The following is a 9582-nucleotide window of genomic DNA, read 5'->3' as shown; positions in this document are numbered from 1 at the left end:
CATAAGAACTGAGTCGTATAATGCGTGATCTCTCGTGTCTGACTTCTTTCACTCGGCATCACGGTTTCACGGCCCACCGTGTTGTAGCACGCCCGCGCTTTCTCCCTGCTGATCGCTAACATTCCGTTGTAGGGATCTACCACGCTTCGTGTGCGCATCGTCAGCTGCTGCGCATTCGGGTTGGTTTTTCCTGCCTAACTAACTTTTGACAGAGAAGTAAAAACAATTCCAGAGAGGAAAGAGGGCCTCTCAGCAAGTGCTTCCAACCGGAATCTACAGGCAAAACAAACAAATAAAAACAAAACAACCTAATTCTCACGCGTTGTTCAAAAATTAATTCAAAATGAGTTATGGGCTTAATGTAAAACACAAACCATGGAGCTTTTAGGAAGGACTAAAAGAACACAGGAGGTAATGTCGATATCTAGGGCCAGCCAAAGAGTTTCTAGACTTGATACCAAAACTATGACTCATAAAACGGAAAAAAATGAAAAAAAAAAAAACAACCCAGACATAAAAATTAAAATATTTTGCTCTGCAAAAGACCTTGCTAATGAGATGACAAATGGTAAACACTGCAAGAAGGTGTCTGCAAATCAGCAGTCCAACAAAGGATTATCTCAAATATATAAAGAATACTCAAAACTCAGTGTTAAAAAACAATCCCACTAGAAAATGGCCCAAGGTATAGAGAGGATTTGACCAAAGAGGATAGACAGATGGCAAAAACGCAGGAAGAGAGGTTCGATGTTACCACCAATTAGGGAAAAGCAAATTAAACCCACCAAGTCCACATCTGTCAGAATGGCTGCTGAGTTTTTCTAAGCGACAACACCAAGTGCTGGTGAGGATGAGGAAAAACTTGATTTTTCATACGGGAACATGAAATGGTAAAGCCATTCCGGGAAACAATTTGACAGTTTCTTTGAACGCCAAACTGTCATATGACCCAGAAATGGCATTTCTCAGGGACATGCAAATGTGTTTCTACAAGAACCTGTGCATGAATGTTTACAGATGCTTTGTTCATCCTAGCCCAAAACGCAAACCAATCCAGACGGCCATGAAATACCTCTGAACAAACAGCTAAAGGGAATGCAGTGTCGATGCATATGACAAGCTGGGTAAGTCCTCAGAGCATTACGAGGAATGACAACACCACCCCAGAGCTTACGTGCCCTGTGACTCTACTCGCACCACAATCCCAAAGGGACCCACTCGTAATTCTGGAGAATAGATTAGCGTCCACCTGGAGGCAAGGAGGTGGCGGGAAGGGCGTGGAGGTGGGCTTGGCTGGAAGGGTAGTGTGTGGGTCCTGGGGACGATGACAGTGCTCTGTTTCTTGACTGTGTCCATGCTGGTACCCTGGTTGTGACATCGTACCCCAGTTGTGCAAGATGTTACCAAACTGGCTAAAGGTTCACAGAATGTCTCTTTATGATTTCCTACAACTGCCTGCGAATCAGCAACGAGCTCAAACGAAAAGTTTAATTTGTAAAGGCGTAAAACAAGTGTTTCTTGCTTAGGAGTCCTTTATCTATGTTTTGATGAGATAAATGTACAGAGAGTAAAGCACACGTATCTTGAGGTAACGTCTGATGAATTCTGATAAATGTTTGCACCCACGTAACCCCATTCACGGAGGATCCACAACATGTCCGTCCTCCAAGACAATTTCTCTGGGTCCCTTTCAGGTCAATCCCCACCCGCACCACAACCTGCGTTGTAATTTCTATCGCTGCAGATCAGTTTTTGCCTGTTCTTGGATTTTGTAAAAAAATGGAACTAAGTACGTATTCTCTTACGTCTGGCTCCTTTCAGTCAACATAATGTTTTCAATGCTGATCAATGTTGCAGTTTTCAGGGACTTTCATTACTTTATTGCCGAGTAGTGATTCAGTGTCTGAATGTGCCAAAATCCATTGTCCGCTGTTGATGGACATTTGGGAGGTCTCCGGTCTGGGGCTGTCATGACTAAATCTGCTCAGACATTTTGTGCAAGTCTTACTGCTCACATGTTTATCGTATTTCAGAATGAAATTGTAGGTCACACGACCAAGGTTAACATTGAAAGAAACTGGCCAAGAGAATTCCACGCTGGTGGGACCATCGGCATTCCCTGCAGTATGTGAGTTCTGGTTACACCACAGCCTCAGGATATTTGCAATGCTCAGTTTTGTTTGTTTGTTAGTTAATTTTATTCATCCTGGGGGTATGTGCAGTGCATCTCCCGTGGGTTTTAATTTGCATTTTCCCAGTAATTAATGATGTTTTGTGACTTTTCAGAGCTCGGTGACATTCATGGGCATCAGCCATGAATTTTATAAAATGTCCCATCAACTTTTCTTATTGAACTGCTGTTGATGCATAGAAGTTCTCTGTGTAGGCTGGATATTCTTTATATTTTCTGGATCTTTTGTCAGATATATGTGCTATGAATTTTGTTTCTCCCAGTGTGTGGGTTGTTTTCAAAAATTCTTCTAATGGGGGGGGCGCCTGGGTGGCTCAGTCGGTTGAGCATCTGACTTCGGCTCAGGTCATGATCTCACAGTCCGTGAGTTCGAGCCCCGCATCGGGCTCTGTGCTGACAGCTTGGACCCTGGAGCCTGCTTCAGATTCTTTGTCTCCCTCTCTCTCTCTGCTCCTCCCCTGCTCATACTCTTGTCTCTCTCTGTCTCAAAAATAAACATTAAAATTTTTTTTTTAATTCTCCTAATGGTCTCTTCTGAAGAACAAAAGTTCAAATTTTGTTTTGTTGCGTTTCATACTTTTATCCAGGAATTCCACGCCATTTGTTGAAAAGACCTTTGAGTAGTTTTCCTTATTGAATGGCTCATTACGTCTGGCTATTCTTTTTTTTTTTTTAATGTTTATTTATTTTGAGAGGGGGGAGGGGCAGGGAGAGAGGGAGAGAGAGAATCCCAAGCAGGCCCAGCACTGTCAGCACAGAGCCGGATGCGGGGCTCAAACTCACAACCCATGAGATCATGACCTGAGCCGAAATCAAGAGTTGGATGCATAACAGACTGAGCCACTCAGGTGCCTCGCATCTGGTTACTCTTAACCCTGTGCTTGTAGATGTATTTGAGGATTCGTATCTCAAGTTCTATTAAGAAACAACTTTTGATTATCCTGATTGCATTAAAATTATACATCAAGTTGGGAAGGACTGACAGCTTTAAAATATGAGTCTTCATATCTGTATATATGTTTTAGCCACTTTTTAAGATTTTTCTCAATACCTCAACAATGTTACATGATTTTATCCATAAAGAAGCTACACATTTTCTGGTAGATTACTCTCAGGAACCTCATCATTTTTATTACTATTTTAAATATTACATATTTTTAAGTTTTATGTTCCACTTGCATGTATTATGGAAATGCAAATAATTTCTTTATATATTGGTTTTTAAAAGCTTGCCAAACTCTATTTTTATTCTTTTAGTATTCGCTCTAGAAATTCTAACATGCATATTTAATTTAACAAGGTTAAAATTCAGCGTCTTTATTTCTCTCCAGATTTATGTGCTATTTTTTTTTGGTCCAGTATGTTATTCCTAACTTAATTTTTTCCTCCACCAAGGATTGTCAGGTGGGTGCAGGTGCATATTTTACGCACGTGTCTACTGTTTCCTCTACTCACTGTTCTTGCCGGCATCTCTGACCTTCCTCCTGGGACCCTGCTTTCTCTATCCAGAGCCTCTCTGTAACTCCTGATAGCGAGGGTCCATTGGAGTAAACGCTCTCAGTCTTTGTCGGTTTACACAAAGCTCTGTTTGGCCCTTGCCGTTGTCTTCCACAGATGTCGGGCCCCGTGTTCCGTATTTATCAAAAAGGCGGACGCCGTTATCTTATGTTCATTTCTCATGCACCTTGCTGATTTCCATACTCTCCTGGCTGTTCTACCAGTTGCTAAGAGAGATGCGTTAGACTTCGCCAGGATGATTACTAAGTTGTCTATTTAAAAAATCTGCTAATACTTATTTTATGTATTCTGAGTTTCTGTTGCTAGGTACGTACACATTTCGAAATGTTCTGTCTTGTTACTCATTATTTGCTGCACATTTTGATCATAGTTCTTGTCTCCAAGTATTCGTTGATATCAGTGTACCTACACCAGCTTTCTTTCTTTCTGCTTGTACACAGCACTGCCCCTCGTGATTGTGGGGCCTTGGGCAAATACTTCACGTGGGGTCTTGTCTATGCGAGTACCTTGATTTTAAAATGTCTTAGAAAATCCGTGGGACCCATTCGAGGTATTAGGGTTTATCTGAGAAGATTTACAACAGCGGGTAGACCAGAAGGCCCCGTGTGTTGGTTTATTCTCTGACAGGTGCCCGTGAAGATCCTTGGTCATCTCGAGACAGCATGTCTTCCTGGTCGGGTCCAGGAGTGCTCCCTGCATGTTATTCATTGCCAGAAGCATCATTCCCGGCCAATCTCGTAACTCCGGACTTGGGAAGAAGGGCGGCAGAGCTGTTGTGACTCTCAGAGCGAGGCTGCTCCGAGTGTGTGGCTGGTGCCGTGTGCACATTCCCTCCCACCTGTGCGGCTGCGTGAACTGTAGCTGCATCCTTACTCCGGAAGCTGTCCGTCGGTCCTGCTGCCCCACACCCGATCAGGGCTTGTCCTGGGGCCTCCTCGGTGATGGCCACCCACGTAGAAAATACGTCTGGATTCTTCATACCTCCAGAAGCAGGGACCTGTGATTCCTGTAAGCTCTGGAAAGTGATCATTATCTCTCAAAGATTGCCTCCCCCCTTCTCTTCCTTCGGTCACTTTCCAGAACTCTTACTAAACACACACGAGCCCTTTTCCCGTATCCTCTGAACCTCCCGGCCCGCGCTCACGCCCCCAGGCTCCTCCTCTCTCAGGCCATTTCTCTGCTTTTTAATCCACATGCCATGGACACTGAGCTTTTCTCTATGAGCGTCATTAAATCACTTTACAAATTCACCTAGTTGTTTTTCATAATCTCGTTCTTTAGCTGCAACTTTAGGAAATTACTTAAAAAAAATTTTTTTTTAATGTTTATTTATTTTTGAGAGACAGAGAGAGAGACAGAGCGTGAGCAGGGGAGGGGAGAGAGAGAGGGAGACACAGAATCCGCAGCAGGCTCCAGGTTCCGGGCTGTCAGCACAGAGCCCGACGCGGGGCTCGAACCCACAAACCTGAGCCAAAGTCAGACGCTTAGCCGACTGAGCCACCTAGGTGCCCCAAGACATTACTTTAAACTATTTTAAAAACAGTTTCTACAGAGTGAGCTAAAATATTTCGATTTTATTTAAATGTGTCAAGGACACAGATTTTATATTCCAGGTCCAGTAATTCTGACATTTTCGTCTTGGGGTCTGATCCTTCCGTTTTAATTTCTTCGCTTCGAACCTGAGTGAGGACGACTTCTTTCCCAGGGGTTCCCGTCCAGACAGGTGCCTTTGATCTCCTTCTGAGGCTTACCTCCGGGGCCTGGATCTAACTGTCTCCTTCCAGAGGTTGATACTCCTCACTGCCAGGTGCCTGGGGCCTCCTTCCTTCGCGGGCCACTTCAAATGGTTTTCTGTGCGGGGGCGGTGTGAATTCTGACTCCACGTGAGGACCGTCTGCGGTTATGAATTTCCAGAGGACACGTTTCCTTTGACAGCCGGCGGCAGGTGCACAGTGGGCAGGCTTCTGTCTCGCCTCGCGGGACGCTCTTCCTGGCTCACGCGGTGGCCGTCACAACTCCTGGGTTCCCAGCACGGCGTGGGGTAGCTGCCATCCCCAGTGTGGTCTCCGTAGCGACAGTACAGGGGGCCCAGGCGTCCCCGTGGGCAGTGAATGCCACGTGGTCAGATGACAGCCGCTGATTGTCACAGCTCCGTTTTGGGTTTTCTTGTCATTTTTGGCCCCTGACCTTTTCCTTTACTTGTTTGTTTTTAACCAATTCAGCCTTGGATTTTTCAAGAGTTGCATTCATACTTTCTTTCCACGTTTCATTCTAGAAACTTTGTTCATGATGTAGAGTTTGTAAGAGCCTCATTCAGCAAGTGCATATACCCGCTGCCCGACTGTGCTTTGGTTCCGAGAACGTGATGCGTACAAGCTGAGAGTCTAGAGATTCTGGCTGCAGAAGGAAGGGACAGTGCCCTGTCCCCCGCCCACCCCACAGTGAGGGCCCCACACAGGCTGTTCCGTGCGGACAGTGAGCAGGGAGCCAGTGATGAGGAGGACGGTGTTTCCGGGAAGAAGGACGAGGGGCCACAGGTGGCCCCTGGGCAGAGCCTGTAGGTGGGGGGCGTGGCTGTGCAAAAGTGCTCCTCGGTGGCTGGCAAATGGAACCCCGACAGAGAAGGGAGGACTGTCCTTGGAGCCTGTGGGGGTGGAGGGGCGGGAAGGAAAGGCTCTCCGCTGTGCCAAAGAATCAGGAGCCGGGGACTTGCACAGTTAGGGGGGTGCAGGGCCACACTGGGGTTCAGACCGGCTCACTGACCCGGCACGTCCCCGGCAGGAGGTCGAGGGACAGGAGGTGAGCTAAGCAGGACACGAGGTGTGGTGTCGGCACTCAGGCGGCTCACGATTTCATGAGGAAAAGGAGGAAAAGCAACGTGGCGTCACTGTGCTGTGGGCCCCGCCCTCGCCCGCCCCGTCTGTCAGGTTGGAACGTTTGCTCGGGTGGCACAGGGCTGAGGTTGGACAGGAACCTCTGACCTCGGGCCCTCGAGGCCCGGTGCTGCTGATGCAGTGGGCTGGCACTTGGGTGGACACTTAACTTCTGCAAATCCAAGCAGTCGCCCTGGTCAGACAGAGAGCAAGCAGGGGCAGAGGCGGAGGGAGGGAGGGAGGGAGGGAGGGGAGCCCCTCGAAAGAAACGCCTGGGGCCCGGGGGCTGCCCCACTGAGGCTCTGGCCGCTCCGGCGGGGCTGGGACGTTCATGCGTCACAGCCCTCTCCTTCCCCAAGCAGTCTGTCCGCCTGGCATGGGTCCTCACCTTGCTGACGGTAGAAAGAGCAACGGCCGTGGAACCAGGACCCTGGCCCCGGCTCGGCTGCCGGAAGGGCCTCACGTGCCCCCAGGGGCGGCCGTGGTTCTTGGTGGGATGTGGGGTTCGTGGAGCTCTGGCACCTGTGGGTGGGCCCGGGAGCCCAGTGTGCGTGGCCTCCTGCCCCCCAAAGCCCCCAGAGCCAAAGCTGCAGCAGCATCTAGAAGGGTTCTGCATCCCAGCCTGGGCTTGGCTCTGGAATGCACGGACCGTGTCTGGTCCCGTGAACAGAGCTCTCCCCTCGAAATGAAGGGCTGTGGGGCCCCGTACGCGTCACTCTTTTCCCCCTTTCAGGGATCTTTTATTGTATTGTTATTATTTTGCTTTTTTCTCTGACTGTGGTGGAAGGTGTCCCTTCCGAGGCCCCGAAGGCGTGTTGGGGCAGGCTCTTCCCGCACCTGGCCCAGGGTGCGGGGCGTCCCGAGTCCGGGGGCTCGGGGTGGGTGAATCTCTCAGCCAGCTTTGCTGCTGGGAGTTCAGAGAGGCTCTGGACAGAGTCCCTCTGACAATACCGGCCTCCCCCGGGCTCCCGGCAGGTCTTGTTTATTGTGGAATGGAGTTTAGGGGGTTTTCTGTATGCATGCTGTTACGGTCTGAATATCTGTCCCCGCCCCTCCCAAATTCATGTGCTGGAATCCTACCCCGCGGTGTGGTGGTATTCGGGGATCAGGCATTCGGGAGGGCTTTGGTTTGCTGAGGTCACGAGCCCGTGAGGGGCTTGGTGTCCTTGTAAGAGTTCCAGGAGACCTCGCTTCCTTCTGCTGTCTGCCACGTGAGGTCACAGCTGTCTGCCAGCCAGGAAGCAGGACGTCCCGGCACCAGACCTGCCTCCCGCAGCCTTGAGGAGAGAGTTTTCCTGCACAAGCCTCCATCCGCGGTATTCTGGGACGGACGAAGATGTGGATGCTTTCTCCCTGAGCCACCGTGGTCCAGGCATCGTTCCGGGCAGTGGGGACACGGTGTCGCCAAATTTGCTGAGGAGCTGTGCCTGTGCCGTTGCACAGAGAACAACAGTGAAACCCGGGGACTTTATCAACCCCCGGCAAACATCCCCATGAGCATTTGCTCGCTGTGCCTCCATGGGAGCCTTGCCAAGTTGTGCGACCTGCTTCTGGCTTCTGTCTGGGGAACCTGAGTCTGGGCAGGTGGCAGAACTTGTCCCAAGTCACAGGGCCCCGCAGACACACGCACAAACACTGCTGGAGACTGCTGACTCCATCCAAACCCGTCTCCCACGTGGACACCTGAGGTCCAGCTGTGTCAGGGCCTTGGCCAGGGGGACACTGGGAGCCACAGGATCTTTATGACCTGCTGAGGGGACTTGAAAGGGGAGCCATGGGCCGCCTGCCCCCAGCCCCTTGTGGATGTCTCACGTGAAGGCTGGCACGGTGGCAGCCCCGGGAGCTCACGGGGCAGCTTTGTAGCAGCACGGTGGCCCTGCTGTCCCTCCACCAGCACCCTGTGAAAACTTCACCCTCAGGGCCCGGGACTTCCACGTTCGTGCCTCTACTTTACCACTTAGCTCTTTAAATACTCCAAACTTCTGCCCTGTCCAACTCTGAACGTGGAAAGAAGGTCAGAAGTCGGGTGCCCCAGAGATTAGTCCCAAAGCAAGTATATTTCGATGTATTTATTAATGAGTTGGAGGAGTCAGAGAAAAGGTTAAGTGGCAGAATTTGCTGAATGCAGAGAATTACTTAATTTAATGGTTCAGGGAAGAAAAAACAGATGATCTTCTATGAACTTCTATTTTTTTTTCTTGCCCTAAGAATATTTTATCAAGGTGAAAAATATTAAGACAATCAATGGTGCAGAGAGCACGTTTAGTCGTACCCTCGATTTTTTTTCGGTTGAAATGTGATTTATTATCGAGAAGGGAGAATTTGGATTTGGAGGATTATGGTCGCTGAGTTCAGACCTGCCATTTCTCGGGAGTGGGAGGTGCTGGATAAAACCAAACATTTGTGCAGAGATGCTGCGGGGCCCAGATGCTTCCGAAGAGAAGGGAAGAGTGGAATCAGGCACAGAGGCTGAGGACGGACAGACAGCTCAGCCTGACCCACTTCCGCCCTTAGGTTTTGTGCTCGGAGCTCGGCGTGCAGCTTGACCGCGGGCTGGACCCCCACGTTCACAGTCAGGGCACACAGAAGCCCGCGTGATGGCCAGCATGATGGCCCCTGCATCCGGGCAGCTTGGATGCTGCTGGGGGGAGCGAGGGCTGTGGAGCTTCAGAATTCCGGTCAGCTCGGGCCCGTGTTGGCAGATAGGTGCTGAGCCACCAGGAGCGGTGCAGACCATCCGCTCCCCGGGAATCTTGTCCCGTGCCTCTAAAGAAATGTGCTCTGGGTTATGCTGTGAATCCAGATCCTGTGCTGGGGGGTTTGTGCCCATCAACTGATGAATGGATAAAGAAGATGTGGTTTATATACACAATGGACTACTAATTGGCAATGAGAAAGAATGAAATATGGCCTTTTGTAGCAACGTGGATGCAACTGGAGAGTGTTACGCTAAGTGGGATAAGTCAGGCAGAGAAAGACAGATACCATATGTTTTCACTC

The sequence above is a fragment of the Neofelis nebulosa genome, chromosome 13 (assembly GCF_028018385.1).
Source record: "Neofelis nebulosa isolate mNeoNeb1 chromosome 13, mNeoNeb1.pri, whole genome shotgun sequence".
Lineage (NCBI taxonomy): Eukaryota > Metazoa > Chordata > Mammalia > Carnivora > Felidae > Neofelis > Neofelis nebulosa.
This window is presented reverse-complemented; position numbering follows the sequence as displayed.